The sequence below is a fragment of the Biomphalaria glabrata genome, chromosome 14 (genome assembly GCF_947242115.1).
Source record: "Biomphalaria glabrata chromosome 14, xgBioGlab47.1, whole genome shotgun sequence".
In the NCBI taxonomy this organism is placed as follows: Eukaryota; Metazoa; Mollusca; class Gastropoda; family Planorbidae; genus Biomphalaria; species Biomphalaria glabrata.
In genome coordinates, this window is record NC_074724.1 from 25,858,517 (window position 1) to 25,885,968 (window position 27,452).

The following is a 27,452-nucleotide window of genomic DNA, read 5'->3' on the forward strand; positions in this document are numbered from 1 at the left end:
ATATTCTCTACTTAAAACGATTAGACGACAGACTTGTGCCGATGTGCCCCCCCCTTCCCAAATATCAAACGATGTGACGATGTTAGTTAGAAAAGCACCTCTATCTCACCTTTAAGCAGCGTCCAAGTGTTGCTGTATTACAGTGATGCCCAAAATATGGCCCGCGGGCCAGATCCGCCCGCGACGTGGTTCTATCCGGCCCGAGGGAACGTCGAACTAAGTGTAGAAATACCCCCCCCCCCTTTTTTTTTATAAAAAAGTGTTGAAAATGAATGTATCTTTACCTACACTGTTTCTCTTATGAATTGGTACCAAGACCTTTAACATGTGCACGTGTATGAAACGGGAATGCCGAAGCAACTACAAGAAAACTCAGAATGTAAAATCTACCAGGAAAAGTTGAACGGATCTTTTACTTTTTTAGCGGCCCCCGTAAGGGGAAAAAGCCGCTATTAGGTTTGTGCAAAATGTCCGTCTGTCCGTCTGTCACACTCAGATCTCATAAACTAGGAGAGATATGAAAAATATTATTTCATCATTAAATCCGGCTTGAAAAGTTTAGGTGCAACGGCTACTTTTGGTTTTCTAAAAGCAAACCGTTTAATTTATAAAATTAATTATGCAAGCGATTTTTTCATAAAAATACTCCAATTCTAAAACAATTACGTAAATGTAAGGGAGGCAATGTTACAATATGCTAACAAAGATGGACAATTTTTGTGTATTTTCCGTATCACTAAGTCAAATATATTTTTAAAATGTACAGGAAATGTTTACAACAAATACAAATAATAGTTAAAGACGTTTTTTCTGGTCAACTAGCTGCTAAAATTAAAAGAAAACATTTCTGTTTGTTTATAAAGGCTAATAATGCACTTTGTATGTAAATATCACGCACATTTTTTTAAATGGACTTTTTATGCAGCGATTTTCGTGCAGTAGCGTAACGTCGCAACATGATCAGGTGCTAAACCAATTCCTTAAACTTTTTTTAAAAATCAGATTTTATTTATTTTTTGTTTAGTGCCCCCATCCGAATAAAAGAAGCTTATTTTTGTGCGTTTTGTCTGTTGGTCGGTCTGTCCGTCACGATTAGATTTAAAAAACTAGAACTCTAAAAGCTATTGAAAATCTGATTTACCCTTTAATGTTCCTCCCATAACATCTCAATAGTTTTAAGTATCTAAAATTGATTGTTCCGGATTTTTTTGTGCAAAACTAATCAACGCCAACAAATGTTTGTTTGCTCTTCTAACTTATATTACATTCAATTTCCATGCTTAAACGTTGCAAAAACACATTATCAATAATATGTTGTTCCGTTTTTTATGTAAATAGCATATTAATGCTAAATCATAATCTCTATACTGACTTATATTTCATTAAGTGTAAAAATGTTCCGGATATTGTTTTATAAAACATGAATTATGCCTAATGATTGTTTGAAATCGCATAAGGCTTTTAAAAAAAGTAATTTACTAGAATTGATTACTGAAAATTACTTTTTAGACATTTAATTTTCTTGTAAAACATAACATAGAAGTTTTGTAATCGATAAAGAAAGTTCCGGATTTTGTTTCTTACAAATCGTCGCCAGAAATTTCCGAATTTATTTACAAATCTACTAACGCCAAATAATTGTTTGAACTCCCTCTTCTAATTAATAAATAAATAATCTTCTCATTTACGAAATAATGTTTTTACGGATTTTTATGAAAAATATTTTAACTCACTACTCTCTTACAGTACATTTAACTTTCTACCTAAAACATTAAAAAATCTAATTATCGTTAATATTATGTTCCGATTTTTAAGGAAAACAGAATCCAAACACCAAAGTAAGGTATGAAAATCTCTCCACGTGGCTGTAGTACATCTAATTTTTATACGAGACCATCCAAAAAATTTAATTAACGGTATTACATTTATCTGAAATTCTCTTTTTCTTTTACTATTTATACAAACATCCGGAACAATCTATTATATAAACTTTTCAATTGTGTTCATACCTAAAAATTATTGCGATGTTTTGAAACGTAAAATAAAGGTTAATCAATTTTTAATAACTTTTAGTTGTTTTTTTTATATCAAGATAACGGACAGACCGACTGACAGACAAAACGCAAAAACAATGTGGCTTTGATCCTTTTTAAATAATATCTATTAGAACTCAGTGCACCAATGTCTATGAACCCTCGTTAAATGTCTCGTGTAAATAAAGACATTTTTTTTTATAGTACCGGTACTAGCCTATTGTGAGGTAATGGAATTTTTTTTCTTTGACGTCATATGAATGGACTCTTTAAATGTAATGTTAAAAGAACGCACTCGGTGCACCAATGTCTATTAACCCTCGACAAAATTGCTTGTATTAATGAAAACATATTTTAGTCTAACTAAGCCGTGTGACGTAGTGTTTTTTTTCCTTTGACGTCACATGGAATGAATTCTTTAAATGAAATGCTAAAAGAACGCACTCGGTGCACCAATGTCTATGAACACTCGAGAAATGGCTCGTGTTGATAAAGGTGATTTTTAGTCTAGCTAGGCCGTGTGACGTTGTGTTTTTTTTTCCTTTGACGTCATATGGAATGAATTCTTTAAATGAAATGCTTAAAGAACGCACTCGGTGCACCAAAGTCTATGAACACTCGATAAATGGCTCTTAGAGATGAAGGCGATTTTTAGTCTAGCTAGGCCTTGTGACGTAGTGTTTTTTTTCCTCTGACGTTATATGGAATTAATTCTTCAAATGAAAAAAGAACTTGGTATAGTAATGTTTATTAAGCCTCGTTATGTGACTCGCGTTTAAAAAAGGAATGATATCTTGATTTAGATCTAATCTAGATTTTTTAAACTAGATCTAGATTTTTATTACAGTATTTCTAGATCTGGATTTATATTCTAATTAAAATTATTTTAGAGTCTAGATCTAGAGTTTAGACTAAAATAGACTAGATTAAGATGTAGAATTTCAATTTCTAAACTTAAAGTGTAAAAAAAAAAGTGTAGATTTTCATTTCCAAACGTTTTGATCAATATTGTAATGTTTTAATATACTAAAACTAATCTACTATTTTTTTTTATTAAATTTAAATTTAAATTTACGGCAAATGAATCTTTGAAACATTATTACTTTTGACCATCGGATGGCTGCCTGGTCGTGCGGTTTGCGCGCTGGACTGTCGTTCAGATTTATGGATGGCCCAGGGTTCAAACCCTGCCCGCTCCCATCCCCCGTCGTCCTGCGGGAGGTTTGGACTAGGAAGTAATTATCTTCAACTCTGAAGGAACATCCGAAACGTGTAAAACATTTTACATCAAAATTAAATCACCTCTTGAATATTATTTGCGAATATGCAGATCCGACAGGGATCCGACTTCGACGGGGGCCGCCTCTGAGTTTGTGTAACACAAACTCTCTTTGTAATCTTGTTTTTTGTGGAACATGATTAATAAGCCATTGTATTTGATTGTTTCAGAAAGTGTGTCTAAACAACATATACACGTCTCAAATATGTGCGACAGTCTTGGTTTGATCCTCAAATAAAAAGATCGGAGGATAGATGGGAATATTTGCCAAAAAAGAGACAAGAAAATACCTACGACTGACTTTTCACATTAACTCTCTGGTTTATATAGTCCCTAATCGCTCTTCCAAATTGCAAAAACACTGCTAGTACCATCTGGAACAGCACATGAGGACACGTCACATCCTGTCTTTGTTTATACGCGTACATTCCAGAGAACTGTCGCTGCAGTGTCATCTCGGCGGGGTCACACGTTGACCTCTTCCTGTCACTGTTCATTTGTAACACTATTAATTTGTATAAGTACTAGATTCACAGTTTTTAACAAAATCAATGCAAGTCAATGTCATTTCGTTTTTGTACCTTTTCGGTCATGTGGCCCGCGACATGAGTGTTGGAAATTAGAATGGTCCGCAGCTTTTATCATTAGACGAAATGGTGGGAAGAGTTGATGATTTGAATTGTTTTGGAGCTACTACATTGGGACCTTTCTCTCACTGAGACATTCATTGGTGCACGGGTGCTAACCAAAGAAACTGTAACGTGGGATCTTTGGAACTGTTCCGAGAAACAAAACGTAGGGGAATTCCCTTCTTGCATTCGTTCTTGTCATTCGATAATACCGCGTGACGTCCACGCATGACTTCAATAGTAGGAGCTTATGGTCTTAGTATTCGCAGCCAGCATGTGACCTGATCTCGTGATATTTTGGTATGTTCCCTTTGATTACAAAGTTTATTTCAACTGACTGTCTGTCTGCCAGTGTCTGGTACAATCTTTGTACAAAGTAGTGTCTCCCACTCCCCATTCTCGGATCAAGTGGAACACAGTTTTTGTTTCATTGTCCATAACAAAATGTAAGTCATACAAAAATTAACCAGTTAATTGATTTATTAGTGACAACTAATTAATTTACTTTTATATTGATTAAGGAAAATAAATCTTACAGTATTGATATATATGGTTAATAAGTTATAGCCGTTTCCTTTATATAAGCTTTTTTTTTTTTTAATCTATGTTATTTTTATTTAGCTTGTTTTAAACTTTTGGGCAAACCAAATTCAGAACATTTCTCTTCAAATTTCTTTTTTCTTTTGTCCATATTTTCCTTCAAGTGTTCTTTGCTTTAGAAAATGTCAACACTGCTTTAACCAATAGTTCTTACCAGATAGGGTAGATGACTTAAAAAAAAACAACTTTATCTTTTCTAAGGAAAGTACAAAGTACAAAAAAAAACAACAACTGAAAGAAACGCGTTTCGAAATGCGGCGCCCTTGCTTTTACCACTCAATCGTTGTTCAATATATGAAAGAGTTTACCTTGTTCATTTAATGGGACAAAAAATACAAATCTTTCTTTGTCTGTAGGCATGCCGCGAGACAATTTAATTTCAATAATCAGTAACCCATTTTCTCTGCTTCCACTTCCTCCTCTCTCTCTCTCTCTCTCTCTCTCTCTCTCTCTCTCTTCTTTCTGTTCTTTTACTGATGAAGATAACGATAGATTTGAATTTAAATTAACCCTAACCCTTCAATCCTCCTCCCCACACCTCCCTTTTCCCCGTCCTCTTTTTTCCCCCCCTTTCATGAGAAGCGGCGCCTTATATGGATGTCCTTGTTGTCTAACCGATACAATGCTGAAGTAGTGAGCTATGTTTAAATATAGTTTGCGTCTTTGTCTAGGGCTGGAATCAGACCTAACAAAGATCGATAACAGATGTCTTGACGTCTTGGTTATTCGTAGACATAGTGTTCAATGTCTGCGAGCCCTAAACTCGAGAAACAGCTCGAGAGATGGTATTGGCTTTAAGTCTAGACAAGCATTTTTTTAGCACATTTTTTTAGCGTATATTTTTTTAAAATGTCACATTTCTCGTCACCCAGTTTGTAAAGGAAAGTAAATGTAATAGTGATAACTAGGACTGGTTCTAGGACATTGTGACACACACACACAAAGTTTTTAATTGTGTGGTTAAAAGTTAAAAAAAATATAAAAATTCTGTTACATTTTCATGTATCCAGGTCACGTGACGTGTAAGCTGACCAAATGTAGGCTAAATTCATACTTTTTATTCAGAGTATTTTTTGTTTTGTTTTATTCGGGTTTCGATCCAACAGTTATTGTTTTATCCTCGGGGAAGTTTTGTAGACACGAATTGTAATAATAAAACTAGTTTTAATCGTATTTAATTGTTGTGTTCGCTTAGTTTTTTTTTTTTTAATTGCATTTTTTTCTTTAGTTACTGTCATTAAGGTGAAGGAAAGGTCATTGGCCCCCAAGCTCTTCCATTGTTTGCCCGTTACCTTTGACTTCATTGGAAGTTGACGAGCTTAGAAAAGAGAGTTCTCGCTATTTTTATAGCTCAATTGAAGTCATTTCTTTGACTATATCTCTTGATTTTCATCAGTTGTCACACTTTTGGTTGAGGACCCCTTTCCCCCCCCCCCCCCCCAAATACCTTAGATTTCAGCCTACAGTGTTCGTGTAGTCCATGTTCCTGTCAACTTTGTGTACTTGTGTGTTTGGGCACTGCTCACGTGGGCTCGATCATTCCTATTTCTTTTCCGGCTTATTGTTTTTTTTTTTTCCTTCTCCTTTCTCGTATTCTGCTTGTAATGTAGATAATTGTCTTTCTAGCACCGTCATATTTCATTCTCTGTATTATCGCCATTTCAGAATAATTCGGACTGGAAACTGTCGAATCAATGTGACAAATAGACTATCAGTAACAAAGAAGTTCACAGAAGGGGAGGGGGGATGGCAACAATAAGCGCAGGCTGAAGTCTTTTTGTTGCCGCTGTCTATTTGAATTCACGTTTGAAGTGAATAGATTTAATAAAAGAAACTCTTGTTGTGGTCGGCCTGGTTCAATGCTCACTATTACACCGGCTGCGCTTAGATGTTAAAAGAGCAGTACTCACTCCACCCCTGAGACGTGCGGTTGTCATTTTACTAGAACTGTTTTAATTCACAAGGTCCTTTCCTGTCAGCGAACGTATTCGGTTTGGTAATGCAGTGAGCACTTAAACCCATGGCTTAGATGGGTCTCTGTGTGTGTACGGCTTTAATGTGCCTAGACTACTTCTTTGGCATTATATGGTTTAGTCTTAATGTTCCATCCGTCTGTAAAGAAAAGTTTATATATAAACTTCTATACTTATAAATCAGCTGTAACTTTCTCTCTGTGTATTTGTATACATTTATTATAGGGATTCTTACCTCAAGTCGCTTAACATAGTATTATCATGTTGATTAATGCTAAAAGATTAACCAATGTCTTCATTGTTTGACCCCAACTTTTCGAGGCTAGGATCTTGGATATTCTTTGCTGGAGACAATTGCAAGTGTAGTCAAGGAACTCTGTAGGTTTGGGGTACACCACGAGACCTCGTTGAACACCACTGGCTCTCTGTCACTGACCTGTCTCAATAATCCACCCGAGCCGCATGTATTAATGTCGAGCGTTTGTAGATCATTTGTCTTCATGACAATGGAAGAAGTTCACCCGAAGTGCGCCCAGAAAGTGTGTCATTTATCGACTGCTTTACTTCTTTGCAGCTCATTTGCTTACATTGACGTCATTTTACGGAGATGTGGGCACAGTCTACGTTTCAAACATTCTAATTAGATTCCCAAATTAACAAAACATTTTTCAACACCGAGGTGAGGTCAAACTGTGTTGAAGCAGCTCAAGGGAGGTCTGTCAACAAAACATTTTTGTGTCTGTAAATGTGAAATGAGGCGCGAAAAGAAAACTATGGTTACAAATGTTTCCCTGCGAGTTGAATTTCGAGTTTTTGAAATCTGTCTATCGTCTCGAAAGAACGAGATTAAAAAAAAAAAAGGTTTTCGACTAGCTGTGAGTTCGTTAACCTGCAGTCGTCTAATTGGGTTCATGTTTTATAGGATCAGCTTGGGGCGATGTTTCAAAAGTTCAGAATGAAAGAACGAACCGGAAGCCTCGATTTCTTCAAGCCGAATCTGAAATCTACTGGGTTGATGGTGTTATTTTGTTATATTCTTATTAATCAAAACCTTATGTCCAGCTATCAAATGGGCAACGGAGATACGACTTCGTTTAATGACATTACTGCATCACATCATGGGACTTTCTTTAGATCATGTGACTGATCCACACCCACCACGTCATTAGTCGGAAACTGATAACACATTCGTGCCCGGAATGCCAAACGTAAAATCTCTTCTGGAACGTGAGTGAAAGACCTACATTGTTCTCCTTAAGGAGGGACAACAACGTACACACGCACGCGGTGAAAATGGCTTTACATCTCAAACAATTAATTACAAGCCAAAGAATTGAGTAGAGGCGCGGTGGCTGAGCGGTAAAGCGCTTGACTTCCGAACAGGTCCCGGGTTCGAATCTCGATGAAGATTGGGATTTTATATTTCGGGATCTTTGGGCGCCTCTGAGTTCACCCAGCTCTAACGGGTACCTGACATGAGTTGGGGAAAAGTTAAGGCGGTTGGTCATTATGCTGGCACCCTCGTTAACAGTGGGCCACAAAAACAGATGGCCGTTACACCATCTGCCCTAAAGACCCGACAGACAGACGGAGTGAGTTGATTATATAGCGTTGTTAAAACAGTTTACACTATAGTGCGTGTATGTGAAGAGGGGGGCTGGTCACTAGTCACGGTTACTTCTCTGGTAACCAAGCGATCCAATGAATTAATATCGTTTTTTTTTATAGTGAGCGTGTGTCTGTGTGTTCAACTTGTGACGTATACAATACACGCGCGCGCGTGTGTGTGTGTCGGTGCTTCATCATCTCATTCGGCGACGTCTGCCAGCAGTGGTCGGTCTAGAACGTCTGGCAAATAATTAGTGGTAAAGCAAAGATCAATGCCACTGAGCTCTGGGAATAAAGTTCTCACGCGATGTGATGGTCTGCGTGGTGTCTGGAAAAGTATTTAAGGTGTTTAGGGGGGGGGGGCATCTATTTTTGATTTTTAAATAAATTAGTTTGAAAATAGATTTCGTCTTATGTGGCAACTCACTCTCTTGAAATATTGCAGTCACAAGTAAAGATATTTTAAAAAAGTCATACAATTAAAAAAAAAAAGATGTTTGCCCGCTGAAAGCGGTTCATTATATTCCATATTCACTGTAATACGTGTGTCCCTTCCACTAGCCGTGATGCTTTTCCAAATAACCTTCCCGGGTATGACGCAAGTTGCGATGGGTTCGACATGTTTCGTATGTTACTTCAGTATTAAAGATTGCTACATCCTACCCCAAACTTCCCGCAGGACGATGGGGGATGTTGGCGAGCAGGATTCGAACCAGGAAACGTCGAGTCGAAAGTTCGACCTGGCAGCCCGTAATAAAAATAGTTTAAAAAAATAAATAAATAAATAAAAATGTAAAAAAAAAAGGTTCTGTAGGAGGCTAAGTACCTGTGTGTAGTGGGTAGTCGGGTTTAGAGTAATAATAGTAATTAATAATCGGTAGTCGGGTTACTGTGCAACTCATTGACCTTTGGTCTCCACTAAGAGTCCAGCTCTCACCTCTCCAGGTAGTTGTCAGTATTGGACAATGTCCACACCCCGGTCAACCGACTGACCACGTTTTTTATTCTAAATTTGGGCAGCTTCACAGTCATGTCTCCTCGTTTCAGTAGAAGCTGATTACGACCGTAAGAGAAAAAAAAAGTCGATACTGAAATTGCCAGCTTTTTTTTTTTTTTTTTTTTTTTTTAAAGTCCTACTTGTGAAAAGTCGCATTGACCCTCGTTCCATTCCGCCGAGCACCAGCTGCCACATTCAAGTCTGCTCTGCCTCGTTAATGTGACCTCTTTAACACTTGAACGACAGGTTTAAGCACCAGAACAGAAGCAGAGCTTGAAAACACTAATACTACGGTAACGGTATCTTTTTTTTTTCTTCTACACTAATTTAGACGAAAACGTGCATCTGAGGCAGACGAAGCTGTTGTCTGACAGAGGTAGATATGCATCCACATGTCATCGTCTGCGCCTTTCTTTGGCGAAAGTTTTCATTATTTTATTTATTTCAGTCTCAAATTTATAATTCCTAAGAAAATAAATACAATGGATATATAAAGAAAAAAAAAGGATTGACGTTCTATTGCATGGACTCAAAATGTGTATGTGTATCAAATAAAATGTGTATGTGTATCAAATAAAATGTGTATGTGTGTCAAATAAAATGTGTATGTGTAACATAAAGGCATACATTTTGTTCTCTATCATTGGATGAAGGTCGTTGATCCTAATTTGATCTCCTGGACTCTGGTGCGCTCCGTTGGCTGGCACATCATCAATGAGAGTCTGAATGAGCAGTTCATTAAGCCAATGTGTCTACCTTTAAACTTCTCCTCCCCACAAAGCTACTCGCTTGTACCGCGCGCATGTCTTCTCTCACCATTTACATCCTTGGCAATGAGGCACAAACTACCGCCCGCGGTCTATATCCAGCCCGTGGCGCTATCAGTCTTTTTGAAACCTGTGTCCTCAGAACATAATGACGCTGTCGAGGCTCAGCTCTGTGTCATTTCTATGGCACAACAACGTTCTTTTAGCAATAAAATACAATAAGAGAGAAACAGAAGAGAAAGCGATATAAAGCAATGTGGTGGCAATATGATGTAAGAAAGTGACACACTGTACACCGGATCCAAAAAAAAAAGATCTATTTATGGCTTTACATCCATGTATACAAATCTCTAATTGAGGAGACATGAAGATTTATAAAACATCAACTTCTCTTCTTCCCAAAGTAGATCAAAATTTTGATTGATATCCTTTAGTTGTATGTTTACAGGAAGTCCAGTTCTCTCTCTTTGTCTCTTTCTTCTATTCTTTCTCTCTTGCTCTCTTTTTCTTTGTCCCCCTCTCTCTCTCACTCTTTCTCTTTCTTCCCTTTCTTTGGTTCTCTTTTGTCCCCTCTCTCACACTCTCTCTATTTCTTTCTCCCCTCTCGCACACTTTCTCTCACTTTTCTCTTTTTCTCTCTGCCCTCTCCCTTTCTCTCTCCCTTACCTTTTCATTCTTTCTCTTGTCTTCCCTCTCTCTCACACTCTTGGTGGGGTTGACTGCTAACATTTGAGCTGAAATCGGGCAAAGCGCTTATAAATAAATACATATTTATGTCAGATTTTTATTACATTATGAAAATTGTTACTATTTGACTTGTGAATGGACCTTTGTTTTTGTTTTTTTTTAAATACCTTAGTTGTATAACTCTTAGCACTTGACCTATACAGGGGAAGTAATCCTTAAGGGTTTTTGAACACAACATGGCCTACATTGTGCCGATGTGCCAAAAATCCAGTACATCAAATATTAAATATCTCACTCTTTCTTTTTCTCTCTCCTCTCTCTCTCTCTCTTTCGCTCTCTTCCTCACCCTTTCTCTTTCTCTCACTATTTCTTTCTTTCTATCTTACAATCTTTCTCCCTCCTCTTTCCTCTCTCTCTTTTACTCTCGCTCCCCCCCCCCCCCCCATCCTTCTGTCTCCCTTCTTAAATAAATTCCGTATCGTCATGTTTGTAATTCAACTCAGTCAACACAATCGCGTGTACTCCCACGAGACAGCCATTACATTCAATTCATTACACAAAATGTTTTTTCAAATTACCACAATCTTTGGGTTTAGCTAATAGAGAGCAGGGGACAAAACCCAAGTCATGTGTGGCGATCATATTATCCGGATGATGGGCTGTTGAAAATGCATTTCCTGAAAAAGCAGAATTATATAGATTCGTTTTTATGCTTTTCTTTCTTCAGAACATTGTACAATACGTAACATGGAACAAAAAAAAAAGTTTCCTTTAAAAACTCAGTTCCTCTTTTAGGAAGCAATTAGTGGTCTAGAATTTCTCACACTAATTGTGTCTTGCATCTCGTCATCTCTGGACAATCCAGTTCTTCTACAAACTTGTTCATGATTTCTACACAAGACGGTGCGCAAAATGTTTATGTGCGTCTAGTTTTTCATTCATCTCTTGACCGAGTACAAAGAAACATTGGAGTCGAGTGCGGATATTCCCGCTGAAAAAAACGAAACCGAAAGTTAAAGATGATTACTGGTGGAACAAGATTTTTCACCGTGTGACCAATTAGGTAGTCTTTTTTTTTTTTTCTGGAAAAATTGTTACAGACGTTTTTGAAATACCCTTCTACCCAGTGTCCAGTTTTTATTTATTTTTTACTTGTTGAAGAGTTTATAATAGGGATAGTTTTATCTTTGAATAGAGGTTTCTATTATAATTTTATAGTCCACGTTATTTTGAGAGAAGTCGGTAAGTGAAAAGACAATTTCCAACGGTGTGTACAAAAATCTAGTATATTTATTATTAGAACGTGGGTGAAATACAAACAACGACAGAGTATGAACTTTTTGTTTTCCGCGTAAGTGATTGATAATTGTGAAACAATAAAGGTTAAACAAATGTTAGTCGACGCTATTTGCAATGTACATCCTTAGCCTAAGAAATGTTCATCACTATTGAAACCTGCTGCTATTGAAGTACAAGCTAAAAGAAAGTACTTAAGTTATGTAAGAAAGCTAGAAACAAAAGAGGAAATTAAAGACATACCGTACTTTAAAATGTCTATAAGTACCGGTAGTAGCACAGTAGAATGTCGTTTATCCGGATGCTAATTTACCGGTTGGTCAAATATTCCGGACTGCCCTTTTTTTTGTACTACAGTTCGCTTTGTAGATCTAAATAGTCTTGCTGATGTACAGCGAAAGGTCAGCGATTATTTCTCTCAATAATGGTAGGCTACTAATTTAACGCTTTGTTCCCATGCATATTTTACTTGAATTCTATGTTTACGTACAGCGCGATACCCCCATATGAATTTTCTGTATATTGTGGGTGAAATGGACCGTTCATAATATTCCGCATCCGGTTATCCGACGATCGATTATCTGGACAGACTCGGTTCACTATCAACCCGGATAATCGGCGTTCTGCTCTAATGTTCGGGAATTTCCTTTTGATCTTGTCTTTCAGAAACCGTTAGGTCTTCAAGTAGCAGGATCAGAAAGTAACCATTGTCTTTCGATGCCAAGTAAAAAGTTCCCCTTTCATCTGTACATTTGACAATTATGTTTGAATTCTCCAAAAATTAACGTTCTAATTTTGTTCCCCGTATCTTGATTATTGATATCTCCCCCTCCCTTCCCGCATTACAAATTTTTTTTTTCCCAGCTATGTCGAGCTGCTGTTATTAAATAGCGCGCAGCACCTGGTGCCTCCGCCATCTTGCCGTCTTGAATGTTGTCATCCTCGGCAGTCACCACCTTTTTTGTTGAAACACTCGACGCCAACGACACCCGCATGGTTGTGCGCTCGCTCGCGCGTTTGTGTGTGTGTGTGTGTGTCTTTTGTTGTCAACCGCTCATCGCTCCCTCGTCTTAGACATTATCTACCGCCTCGCGTAAGCCATTACTTATAGATTTAGTCTCGTTCGTCTTCCGGCCCCTCCGTTTGATTAGGAAGCTGAACACAAAAAATGCCAGCCCCCCTCCCACGTGTTATGGACACCTCCACCCCTCTCCCTTTCTTCCTGTAATCTTTTCAAGGAGATAGAATTGTTTCAGCATTTGGTGACATTGTTAATTTCTTCGGTGGACTTGTACTCACTATCTCGGAGACTCGTGCACAGCATCGTTGCAATGTAATGGCTCGTTGATCTACTGGATAGTGGGAATCACCAGGACACAATGTATCGATACTCGGTATGCTATCTTCTTACAACACTCTTTGTTTGTCTCTCAGCTTTGTAAAGTCATGCATGGTTTTTTTTTTTTTGCTTTCCTTAGTTAGATTTGTTGTTCTTCTCTTTCATTAAAAACAACAACAACAACAACAACAACAACAACCTTTCTTTTGATTGGTGAAGCTGTATTGAAGCTCCGGCTAGACGTTGATTAACTCTTGACTTCCTTATTTGACTTTTGATTCCCATTGTGTATGGTGCTGACTGAAACAGTTGCTGTAGTTGATAGGTCATGACAATGACACCCGAAGGTGTTCAACTACGAGACGTTAACATGGATATAAATTCATCTTATATGGAGAGAGAGAGAGGGGGGGGGGGGGAGAGATTGGGTTGAGACTTAGCAAAATCAGATGTCTTTATTGTTTATATATGTATATATATATATTCGGTATTTTGCACACGGAGGGAGCATTTTTTGTTTGTTTACAAAGTTTCTATTAACTCACTCCGCCTGTGTGTGGTGGACTGGATGGATTCTTGAACACTCTTCTTTCTTCCACTTTCCATTCACGGATCAAGTTGAAATCTTACAGTTATTCGTTGTCGATGACAATACATGAATCAATAACAAAAAAAAAGAAAAAAGAATTAACCAATTATTTAATCAGTTGGTTGTAATTAATTGTTTTTTATACAGAAAAAAGGACGATAAACGTACAATCTTAAGAGATGAGACAGTAATTCAACGGTGGTCTCCCTTCGCTAAATATAAGCTTGTTTATGTTTTTATTGTGCATGTTTTTAAATGTTTTTACCTCTAAGTTTCTCCTTGAAGTTTTTAAAAGACTTTATAAGCTTTATAATGATTAGGTCGGTTATATCTTTTTTGTTTAACAAATGTTGTGTCTCTTCTTGCAAAAAAAAGAGAGTGAGAGAGAGAGAGAGACAGATACACACACACACGAAAGAGGGAGAGACATTAACTCACAGGGGGGAAATACACAACTGGAAAAGGGAGGGGGGGGGAGAGAGATTTGATCGCTTGAGTACTACTATATTTGGTCCATTAGCCAGTCAGTACGCTGGTCTCATTTGTGTTGATTTGAATCGATTAACTTACTAAGTTTATTACTTGGTCGTCAAGTAGATATCAATCTGTAACTTAAAAGTACACTGTTGATAAAGGCTCTCCAGACTATTTCTCCGGCGGCTCAGTGCTACCCAAGGCCCGGTAACTGAATACTTGCCAAATTCTCAGTGGTTTTGGCAAATATTAATTGTGTACATCTCACCAACCCTATTGTAGTTTGGGCCACCAATAATTGATGATATAGTTCCCCCCTGGACCATTATTTATGTCATGTTCCAGGTGTAACCAGCATTTAAGACATCCTCCTAATATTTCTCATCGCCAGCTGCCTTTTTGGACGCCCTCTCTTTCTTTTGCCTTGAAGGTTCCACCTTATGTTGCTAGGTTAAAAGTCCAATCCTGCATCTGCCGATACCAGTTGAACAATCTATGACATGAAAGTCAACGAAAACTGCGACCATTTAGAAGGTAACACAAATGGTAGTGGGCTCGGACACATTGACATTTAGGCCAGCAGTTTGAAAATAAAAAGTGGTTGAACATTTGGAAAAAAAAATGTGCCCCTTTTGAGAGGGACGATGATGTCAAGCTCTTCTGTTACTTGTTGGTCGAGTTCGAATCCCGATAGGTTGACCCATCTCTAATGAGTACCTGACACATGTCGGGTAAGTCAAGGCGGTTGTTTGGTGATAGCCGTCGGCCATAGAAACAGAACGTTTGGGAAGCTCAGCTCCAAAACTGTTCCTGTAAGCACCCAAAAGTTCGTTAGATCGAAAAGCTAGGCAACTCAAGGTAGTGAAAAACAAAACCAAAACAAAAAAAAAACAACAACAAACTTAACAATTATTGTATCGAAGGATGTTTTTTTCTTCTTGTTCCTGCTTAGTGTTTTCTAAAGAAGATCAATCCTACTTTGAATTCTCGTTATCGCTTGTGTAGATTTCAGAACACACACACACACACTGACAGAACGTAAACACACAGCCGCTGTCCTATCTGTTGATCTCGCATCGAACGTTTCTCATCATTTGTCTTGTGCTGCAATTGAGACATTGTTGATGATATACTGGGAATAGAAAAAAATTAAATAGTCGATTTAAACAAAATAAACATGATAAAAATAATGAGTTCTATTTCTGTGTAAAACACAAGAGAAAGATGACCTGAAGACGCGTTGGATTGGATTTGGCTCGACAGAATGGGTTGCCTTTGTTAACATTGGGAGTATTAATATTACATGACACTTTGTTCTTGTATTGAGATTGGTCGAGGCACATTTCATTTGCTATGCCAGACACCCTCCTCATTTCACATTAGAGATAATAAAACACAATAATAAGATCCCCCCCCCCCCCATTTTATTATTCAATGCAAAGAAATACGTGTTATAAACCTTTTTTTTTTTTAAAATTCTATCTCAACTTGTTTGAAAATTATGGTGCTTATTAACTAGTGTCTCGTCTTTATCTTTCACATATAAAAAAACAAACTATGTGATACTTCTAACGAGTTCTGAATTCTAGTCCCTTGTAGGTTTGGTATTGATTTTCGCCGCTACACAATTATTGCCTCACTCTAAAGCCTTTCTCTCTCTGTAGCTTCACTTTTCCACCTAGGAACGAACCAGTTTCTTTCTTTTCCTTTCCTTTAGTAGTTACCTTGTAATCCCCCGGCAATTTGTTCCACATCTAGACCTCTGGGGGGACACAGAGAGTGAGAAGTGGCACTGGGCTATCGTACTGTTTGAAATGAGACGAACGCTTGTAGTGTCTGCTCTAATCTAGTATTCCATCATCCAAATTTCTGTTATTGATTGAATGTATTGATTCCAGCACGAACTTTTATTTAGTTCAAAAGAACAAAAAATAATTTTTTGTTATCTTGGCCTAATTGTTCCTATCTTAATGATGCTTCCTTAAGACATAAGACATTCTTGTCATGTCTTTTCTTTTTCCTACACAAAGCTTTGTAGTTATCGATTCAGGAAGCCGCTGCTCATGTTATAGTTTCTACACAATTAATCCCTTGACTTCTAGAGCAGTGCACATTAAAAATGCAAGCCTTAAAGAAAGAAAGAACAAGGTTATAAAGACAGTTTGTGTGGAAACACAAACTCAAAATCGGCCCCCGAAGTGGTCCACCCAGGCAGGCTTCAATATTTTCAGAAAGAACATCCAAATGAAATTATATCAAAGACAAATGAGAGATAAGAATGGAGAAAGAAGGTTAACAGATCTTGTGTAGTGCCCCAACGGTCCAGCAGATCAAATCAAAGGATAGGTGCAAGTGAATGCAAAGTTAGATATGTTAACCTGGCCTAACTAGTTCCCCTTTCAGACCTTGTGGTCTACTGAGCAGATGATGTAAAGTTCATCTGTTTTTTTGGCCTACGGTTAACGAGGTTGTCATGTAGCCAGCACAATTACCAACCGCCTTTACTTTTCCCCAACCAATGTCAGGTACCCATTAGAGCTGGGCGCCCAAAGATTCCAATGTTGAAAATCCCAGTCTTCACTAGGATTCGAACCCAGGACCACCGGTTCGGAAGCCAATCGCGTTACCGCTCAGCTACCGCGCCTCTCCTGGCCTAAACTGAAGTCTTATAATTGATGTAATTGTTTTGAAAAGGCTCATTCTCTTATCCGAATGCTCAAAAAATAAAAAAAGAAAAGAAAACATTTACGCATTATATAAAAATGTTCACGAAAATGAAGTTTACAAGATTAGTATTCGTTTTAATTTAGGTCTAACTTATAATGCATACTAATTAGCTTTTTCTCTTTAAAAAAACTGCTTGCATAACTGATTTTAAAAATTAGATTTTTCGCTTTCTTAAAAAAAAAAAAAGTTGCCGTTGCATCAGAACTTTGAATGGTCTAAAATATTGCGATGTCGGATTTTCAATATCTTTTCTAGTTTACGAGATCTAAACGGGACGGACGGACAGACATTTCGCACAAAACTAATAGCGTCTTTTCCCCTTTCGGGGGCCGCTAAAAAAGTAAGCGATGACTTATTGTCTAGGGGGTACTTGGATTAGGGCTTATATCATCTACCCTATAGATCTCATGGTCTAAAACGGGTAATTTATTAAATTTATATTGTTACGAATCTCACTATCCAGGCTCTCTGCAAACTGCACCATACACCACCAACTTAAAGAACTTGACAACTCAGAGCTCCAAAGTAACGTAACACTTTAATAGTTGAATAAATAACAGCCAATACTGCACAATTGGCAACACGTACACTGTACAAATATCTCTCTGATAACACCGTACCGCCGTATCAACTCTTGCACTGGCCTCTCCGTCTCATTCCGGGCATGCACTGGGTTCAACTGTTCAGGACTGACGTCACACACTAGGCTCGTTGTGTCGGACTCGATCGCAGACCAAGATCAAGACGCCAGTCGTCTCAACTGTACTTGACAGTACTCCGCACTGAACCGTCGTAATGCTCCGTACAGAACCACACCGTTGAACTGTGCTGTAGTTGACCGTGTTCTGAGCCCCTGTCGTGAACCTTCTCTCGTGAACCCCTTGACTGCGACACCTCCGCTCTTTATATAAGGTCCCTACTGGCCTTCTAGAACCGGACGGAACATCCCTCGACGTTTCTGGGTGGTCAGATGACTACATCCCTCGTGACGCTCCTGAGCTCTTTTCACGACGTCGATCCTTCCCGAACCGTCATGTTGACACTCGTCTCGGCTGACCGTCGTAATTCGTCACGGTTGACCGCTCGTCAAGCCCTGGCCTGGGGCGATTTGCGTCGGCAGACCACACACACACCACTACCCCTCTCTGTGCCACCACCAGGTTTATAACAATATTTTTATATATTTGTATGTGATATAGTTGTATTAGTTGGCTTGTATAATGTATTAGTATGTGTAATACACTAAAAAAACAAACTATCACGGATTATAAAAATTATTATTAATATTATTTGTAAATCCTTTTAAAATACTGAATGATTTAATGTGTTTGAATTTTCTGTATAAAAGTGAGGCGAATATAAAACATTATCTTTATTCTTATTAAACCAAAATAAAAGACCGTGCTGGAATCAATACATTCAATCAATAGCAGACAGTGAAAGAAATTTGGATGATAGAATGGCCTAAATTTTAAAATTTCTTTCAAGTTTCTATGAGTTCAACGGAAGCAATTAATTGTATTGCTGTATGAGTGGTAGCTCCAGTTAAAAGGGGCTTATTTGTTCTCTGACACCAAATAATGTTTTTGATAAAATTGTATTTAAATGTATCAGGCAAGATTTTTGCTCTTTTGTTCCGAAAGCGACCTTTTTTTTTTTAGTTCTTAATTTAAAATCTTCTCAGTTTAGGATATTTTTTTTTTTAAATCTTAGTGGGAGGTCTCAGATCGGAAATCCCAACACTCCCATACGTTACATAATGAGATATTTAAAAATTGTTGAAACATTTCTTTATTTTTTTTTCACTTGTGGCTTTAAAGCAAAACAAAACAACAGCTACATTTTTGTGACTAGCTTTTAGTTAAAGGATTTAAAAATATATACCTTTTTTTTTTTTCAAATAAAGAAATAACAAGCAATTAAGAAAAAAAAAAGAAGATTACTTTAAAAAAGTTTGTTTTTTTTTAAAAGGAAAGAACAGACAATTACAGCCATTTATCTGAAAATTACAGTATTTATCTCCCTTTCTGGCAATATAAAAAAAATAATTAAATAGTAATAGTTGAAATACTAATTGTTTAATTTTTGGATTGATTCGTGTATTGTCATAATTATGCAAAATTTCAACTTGATCCGAGAATAGGAAGTTAGAGAAAAAAACGTGTCCAACGTAATAAGGTGGACCAAATCCATATATACATCCACATCTCTCATTAAGTAGCAGTTGATCCCTTTATTTCGATATCAAACAAAATAATAATATAATTGGTTAAAGAATGACATCAACGCTCAGCCTTTTATCCTCTGGCATCCGTCCTGTGTTCATTCTTGTATAACGCTGACTTTATCAGTGTAAGACCTGGTGGCTTAGTTGTAGAGCTATTGGCTTCTGATGTAAAACTCTTGGGTTTAATCCTGGTGATTTTCGAAATTCCTCGTTTCCTACTTTATAATGTGCGTGCATTCCGATTGGTCGTTGTGCTGCCCAACCCCCTTCCCCGTGACAGCCTGGTAAACCACTGGCCACAGAAGCGGATAAGCCCCACTTCACCTTACCCAAGGACGTCCCAGAGGAACTTGACTGCAGTGTCTGGCGATTCAGTGGGGATGCGTGAGTTATTGATTGCAATGAACACAGGAACACGTTGATTTCGAATTGCTCTTGCCGGCCTTGGCTTTTTTCCCCCTCCCTTAAAGTCCATCTATTAATAGTTTGTTTCAAGTACATGAAACCTTGCATGTGAAGTATTTCTTCTGAATAACAATGCAAGGCTTGCGTTACTGTCATTGCTTGTGCGTCTGTTTAGGGTTGACTAGATGGTAGGAAATATAATGAAATATTAGATTCGCAACGATGGCCCAGAATTGAAACTCAAGTCAGGAAATAAGAGATTATGTTACAAGCATTTGCTCTTGGGTTGGGGGGGGGTTGTATTTTTTTTTTATTTCGCCTCTAAAATGATGAAAACGATTCTAAACATTCTAGGCATACAGTTATGTAGGACTTAAGGTCATGGAAATTGATACAATGGAATGAAAAAACAACAACAAACGCCTGTATGGTTCTAACAATGTCATTCATGATACTTCACTTGGCATCAAGTAAAGACACAGGCCTTAGCATCCCTGTAGCTATACGGAAGTTTGTTTCTTGCTTGCTTAAGTTTCTGGGTGTTCCTTCAGAAATGATGGTACCTACTAGCCCAGACTTCTTGCAGAGGACTGCAACGGTTCGAACTCGGAGCCTTCGTGATGACAGTCCGAAGCGCGTGCCACACTTGTAAGTTTAATGTAGCTGTTGTATTTTTATAAGTTCATGGAGAAAAACCTGAAGCACAAAGACTGGATTCACTTATTCTCCGCATTCCGTTTTTCCTGCAAGAGGTTGGTTTTGAAAACCTCAGCACCGATTTGTTGACCACTGATTAGACTTGGATTTGTTTTCCTTACCAACAGTTTGTGCAGTTTATTCAATACAGTTTGTTTCTGGGAAAGTACACTTGAGTCTTAGCATTGAAAAATGTAATTTAAAGCGTACTGATGCTTTCAGAGTGAATGAAAATAAGTGGGGGAAAAAGGAAGTTTAAAAGTTTTTGAATGATACCTTTCTGTTGTGATTCAGGCATTCACACATTCTAGTCTTTTTTTTTTTTTTTTTCTTTACTGAATCTTCGTTCCGATTTAAAAGTTTAAAATATTTATGGCTTACTAGCCGGATATGACCCGCTGGCCTTAGTTTGTGTATCACTAATGGACTAGTGCATTGGATTTAGATCTTTGTCCAACATGGCGAGATGTTCTCTCAACTCTTTTAAATTTTCGCACGAAAATGAAAGCAGACTGAAAATGGGGTTTTTCCGTTTAGCCGACCTGTTCATAGCAAATATAAAAATACTGTAAAAATGGGTTTACCCAATTTCTTTAAAAAGTTTTGTTCTTCAATAGAGATACAGTAATTTTTATTTTATTTTTATGGCCTTCTTGTTGTGGGAGACATGCATTATATTGTTACGTATTTCTGATTTTCTGGCTAAATGTACTAGGCACACAAATAAAAGAAACACTGCAAAGAACTTGACGACTCAACTTTCAGCTTTAAATAACTTTATTGAATTATAACTATAACAATTCGTCACTGTAACATGTAGCGTATACGTCTTACATCGACTGTATCGACTGTAACGGCTCAAGTCCACTCTCTTCTACTGTCTCGCACAGTAGAGAACAGTATCGACGACTGTACTGACTCTTTTCACATGAACATCTCTGGTTTATAAAGAGTCCCTAATCGCTTGTCTATTGTTGCAAAAACACTGCTAGTACCCTCTGGAACAACATGGGAGGAAACATCACATCCTGTTGTTGTTTATACATGTCGATTCCAGAGGATGCCTGCTGCAGTGTCATCTCGCCGAGGTCACACGTAGTGACCTCTAACTGTCACTGTTCATTTGTCACAATGCCCCCCTTCGTAAATCTGTTCGTCCTCTGGAACAACACGTGAGGCACGTCCCATCCTGTCTTTGTTTACATGCATAGATTCCAGATAACACTCGGTGCTGTGTCATCTCGCCGGGGTCACACATAGTGACCTCTACCTGTCACTGTTCATTCGTAACACTGCCCCCTTCTTAGATCTGTTCGTCCCGAACAGATTCTATTTCACCACGGTACTGATGGAGTCGGTCAACGTGGACAACCTTCAGCTTGGACCGTGGACTTTTCTGTATCCAGTAGACCACGTCGTTTATTCTTTTTACGACACGGTATGGACCTTCCCAGTCTCTTTGGAGTTTCGGGGATCTGCCTTTTCGTCTCTGTGGGTTATAGAGCCACACTAGATCATTCTCATGGAACCCCGACGTATTGGCCCGTTTGTCATACCTCGTTTTCATCAGGTCACTGTTGGTCTTGATGTTTCTGCGGGCCAATACATGAGCATTCTCCAATCGTCTTCGGAGATTGGTGACATATTCAGTTGAAGACACTGGCGTATCTCTCGGAATCTCAAATAACAGGTCACATGGTAGACGAAGCTCACGACCAAATAACATCTTCGCTGGGGTATATCCTGTGGTGCTATGAACGGACCCTCTGTATGACATGAGGAACATGGGGATATGGCTGTCCCAGTCGTCTTGTCGGTCATCAGTAACCTTAGACAGATGTTGTTCTAGGGTTCTGTTGAATCGCTCCACCATCCCATCAGATTGCGGATGGAGAGCTGTCGTGTGAGTCTTTTCGATGCCAAGTGTCTTGCACATCTCCTGGAAAACTTTGGACTCGAAGTTCCTGCCCTGGTCAGAGTGCAACTCATTAGGTACACCAAAGCGACTGATCCAGTTATCCACGAGTGTTTCGGCCACTGTGATAGCTTCTTGATTTGGTATGGCATAAGCTTCTGGCCATTTGCTGAAATAGTCCATGACTACCAAGATGTATTTGTTTCCTTTCTTGGTTTCAGGAAATGGGCCTGCTACATCTATTGCGATCCTCTCGAATGGAACACCAACATTATACTGTTGCAAAAGACCCCTAGTTTTGCGTCGAGGGCCTTTTGCTGCCGCACATATGTCGCACCTTCGACACCATTCCTCTACATCCTCTCTATATCTGAACCAGTAGAACCGCTGACGAACCTTTTCCAGAGTCTTATTGACACCAAGATGAGATCCGCTAGCGCCATTATGCATCTCTTTCAGTACTTCAGCAACTCTCACCTTCGGTAACATCAGCTGAAGGCGATTGGATGTTCCATCAGCAGATTCCCAAACTCTTTTGATGACACCATTGACTAACGTCAGCGAGTCCCACTGAGCCCAGTACGCCTTGGTGGCTACCCCCTTCTCAGAGATGTCTTTCCAATCTGGCCGTTGTCCATCTTCTTTCCATAGAAGAATGGGAGCCAGATCTTCATCTTGCATTTGGTCCTCTCGAATCCTTTTATCACACCAGGGTCCGGAAACATCTACTCCGAGCCGAAGACAATTGACAGCTACCTCCTTTTCTTCAGCCCTCTTGCAGTGCTTACATTCTGCTTTGCAGGGTCGTCGAGACAGTGCATCAGCATTTTGGTGAATTTGCCCTTTTCGGTGCTTAGTTTCAAATTCATAGGTTTGAAGACGTTCGATCCACCTTGCCACCTGACCTTCAGGGCTCTTAAACGAAAGCAACCATTGCAGAGCTGCGTGATCTGACCTTAAGATAAATTTCTGCCCGTATAGGTACTTGTGGAAATGTTTTATTGCATCCACAGCAGCCAACAATTCACGTCTCGTCACACAGTAGTTCCTTTCAGCTCTCGATAGGCTTCGACTGAAGTATGCGATGACTCGTTCAGTTTCATCCACCTTTTGGGACAAGACTGCGCCTATTCCAGTGTTGCTTGCATCTGTGTCGAGTATGAATGTCTTCCCTGGAATGGGGTAGGCCAATACTGGTGATGAGAATAGTGTGTTTTTCAGCCTCTCGAAAGCTTCTTGACATTCAGATGTCCAAATAAATGGCCTCTTTTGCTCTGTCAGTTGATGAAGGACCTTACAGATGTTTGAGAAATTTGGCACGAAACGTCGGTAGTATGTACAGAGTCCCAAGAAACTTCTCAGCTCATGGATATTACTTGGCGTAGGCCATCGTTTCACTGCCTCAACTTTGTCAGGGTCAGTGCTGACTCCGTCATTTGACACAATGTGACCAAGGTACTTAACGTTTTTCCTGAATAAGGAACACTTCTTTGGGCTGAGTCTCATTCCCGCACTTCTTATCCGTTGAAATACTTCCTTCAGATTTGCAAGGTGCTCTTCAAACGTTTTGCCAATGACAATAATGTCATCAAGGTAAACAAGGCATGTAGTCCAATGAAGTCCTCGTAAAACCCTCTCCATCAATCGTTCAAAGGTGGCTGGTGCGTTGCAGAGACCGAATGGCATCACAGTAAATTGCCAGAGGCCATTGCCAGCAGAGAAGGCGGTTTTCTCTCTATCATTGGGATGCATTTCAACTTGCCAATACCCACTCTTTAGGTCGAGAGTAGAAAATACCTGGGACCCTGAAAGCGTGTCCAAAGTATCGTCGATTCTAGGAAGTGGATAACTATCTTTATGTGTGACTTCATTCAGAGCTCTGTAATCTACACAAAATCGCATAGATCCATCCTTCTTCTTTACTAAGACAATAGGCGAACACCAAGGACTATTTGAGGGCTCAATGATTCCTTGCTGCGTCATGCCCTCTATCATGTCCATAGCTTCTTGTTGCTTTGCTAGCGGCAAGCGACGTGGTGGCTGTCGAATCGGTCTGGTGTTTCCAGTGTCTATTCGATGTTGTACCATGTTTGTCCGTCCGCAGTCTGTTTCATCAGATGGCAGAATGTCTTCAAACTCAATGATCAACTGTTCCGCTTTGCTGAACTGCTCATCTGATAAATTCACTTTCATTTCTGTCAGGAGCTTGGTAATTTGTGGATTGAAAGGTTTGGTGGAATTAACGATCGTGATATCATTATTACAGTTTCTTATCAGGTCAAGAGTATTACATATTGCGATGGGGCTGTCTTTCTCTAGATGTCTCTCCTGTAGGCCGAGGTTCATGATTCTGACGGGCACCTTTTGATCTTTTCCGACAAGGACCAATGTTTTTCCTACTGCCATTCCGCTGTTGTCATTTTCAATGCCTTCCACTATCGCCGTCATCGTTGCAGTTTGACCATGCTCTAACTTTCCCCAGATAATTGCTTCAGACTGAGCTGGCAAACTTGTATCTTCTGTTAAAAGGATTCTTCTTATTTGACCATTCTCTTCATCTTCATCCCCGAGCAAGGGAATCTCAACATCACCACATTTCAAAGTACCACCTCCGATGTTCAGAGAGAATTCACATTTCTGCATAAAATCGAGCCCAATAATACAGTCATCCGTAATGTTAGCGATCAGAAATTCATGTATAAATGACTGATGCCCGAGCTCAAAGTTTATATTTGTCAGTCCATGTATAGGCATCATCTCTCCACTGGCCGTCTTCAAGGAGTAAGAGTTCACTCTCTTGATTTCGTTCTTTTTGACAATGTCTGGACGAATGACTGAACGTGAGGCACCAGTATCTAGAAGAAAACGGTAATTTCGAGATCCAATTCTACCATTGATGTACAGACTTTTATTCTTCCCTAACACAGCGACTGGAATTATAGTTGCAGGGGCTGTCATGTTCTTGATCGCCGATTTTTGCCCCATAAAACCGGCGAAAGTTAGTTTCCCTGGTAGACATGAGCACCTGACCTTGCATCTGTCTCCGGTCTGTGCTGATACTCTGTTTGTCGGGGAAATCTTCTCGTGCAGTTCCTTTGTAGATGGCCAGGTTCTCCACAATTCCAACAACGTACACTGGTTCTATTCTGTCCTTCTTGCTTCTTATTTGGTCTGCGTTCTTCTAGCACTTCAGTTACCCTTCTGAGAAGTTGTGTAAGATCTTCTTCTTGGACTTCCAGCATACGCCCATGATGGATATTCTTAGAGGCGTCTTTGGCGGCTTCATAGGAGAGGGCGTAGACCAGAGCTTCGCTGGATTTGCGCTTACCACTGATTCTTATTGCCTTCTTCAGTTCTGGATCTCGAATAGCATCAATGAATGCATCAGTGATAATGACGTCCAGAAAGTCTTGTGCTGCTGTTGGATATGCCAAATGAGCAAGACGTTCTATGTCCGCCTCTAGCTCTTGCAAGGTTTCACCGGAGCGTTGTTGTCGGGTTTTCAACTGAACTCTATAAACTTCTTGTAAATGTTCGTCTCCGTAACGGAGCTCCATAGCCTTAACAATGGCAGCGTAATCTTGTTGATTTGTTATTGACTGAAGCAGTTCTGCTGCCTTCCCTCTTAAAGCTAACACCAGAGCAGTCGCTTTCTCTTCTTCAGTGTTCCAGTTATTAACCTTGGCCGCTGCCTCAAACTGTCTTTTGTAAACAGTCCATGAGATGGATCCATCAAACACAGGCGGCTTTATCTTCCCAGAGATTTCGGGCACTAATGTTTTTGTTCTAGTACCCCGTTCCTTACTCAGTTGTTCTTGGACATGAGTCCTTATCTCTTCCATTTCTTTTTCCACAGTGTTGACTTTCTGGTCAATCTTCTCGTTTATAGAGCTCATCTGTTCATTTACTTTTTCATTCATGGCGTTTATTTTCTTGAGGCTCTCCTTCATTAAGTCCATCTGGCCCTGCATGTTACTCAGGATCTCTGTCATATCTGGGTTTAATTCAAATATGTATTCATCTGGATCTTGATCTTCCTCAATAAGGGCCTGTCTTAGGCGTTCTGTTAGTGTTTCTTTGTTACCATTGAGCTGCAGACCTCTCTCACGAAGTTCTTGCCTTAATTCTTTGACCAACAGCTGGTTAAGTAGTTTCCTCGAAGACATTTCAGCCAGAAAACATCCCACTTCTGACACCAATTGTTACGTATTTCTGATTTTCTGGCTAAATGTACTAGGCACACAAATAAAAGAAACACTGCAAAGAACTTGACGACTCAACTTTCAGCTTTAAATAACTTTATTGAATTATAACTATAACAATTCGTCACTGTAACATGTAGCGTATACGTCTTACATCGACTGTATCGACTGTAACGGCTCAAGTCCACTCTCTTCTACTGTCTCGCACAGTAGAGAACAGTATCGACGACTGTACTGACTCTTTTCACATGAACATCTCTGGTTTATAAAGAGTCCCTAATCGCTTGTCTATTGTTGCAAAAACACTGCTAGTACCCTCTGGAACAACATGGGAGGAAACATCACATCCTGTTGTTGTTTATACATGTCGATTCCAGAGGATGCCTGCTGCAGTGTCATCTCGCCGAGGTCACACGTAGTGACCTCTAACTGTCACTGTTCATTTGTCACAATGCCCCCCTTCGTAAATCTGTTCGTCCTCTGGAACAACACGTGAGGCACGTCCCATCCTGTCTTTGTTTACATGCATAGATTCCAGATAACACTCGGTGCTGTGTCATCTCGCCGGGGTCACACATAGTGACCTCTACCTGTCACTGTTCATTCGTAACAATATATATATATAATTACTGTAGCTAAGAATAGAGGCCATTACAGTTCATTGAGGTCCACTTGTAGAACTTGCAGATGTTACCTAATGAATCAATTTTAATGATGAAGATTATAATCTTGACATTTGGGATATTATATCACATGAATTGCTAACATTATTTAGAATTCAGTGATCACATGACATTAGAATTCATTTTGTTCATACCTTTCTCAATATGTTACAATAAAGAGAGAGAGAGAGAGAGAGAGAGAAAGAAGTTCTTTTTAGCAGACGTCCAAACCAAAAAAAAAAAAAAAGGGATAAATGTGTGCGAGTTCAGGGCTTAAAGCTAGTGTTACAAATGAACAGTGATAGGTAGAGGTCAACGTATGACCCCGGCGAGATGACACAGCAGCT

At 39.1% G+C, this 27,452-nt stretch overlaps 1 protein-coding gene across 3 annotated transcripts in view; it reads left to right on the forward strand.

The window, feature by feature from the left end:
* LOC106060663 (vitamin D3 receptor B-like) overlaps nt 1–27,452 on the forward strand; it is a 127,637-nt gene that overhangs the window by 19,315 nt on the left and 80,870 nt on the right. Inside the window, exon 1 of one of the 3 annotated variants that reach the window (XM_056009355.1) lies at nt 3,453–4,387. The exons of the other annotated variants lie outside the window; for them this stretch is intronic. The gene's annotated coding sequence lies outside the window, so the exon portion shown is untranslated. Of the gene's footprint in view, nt 1–3,452; nt 4,388–27,452 lie in introns of those variants that run through there. 3 annotated transcript variants of the gene reach the window in all.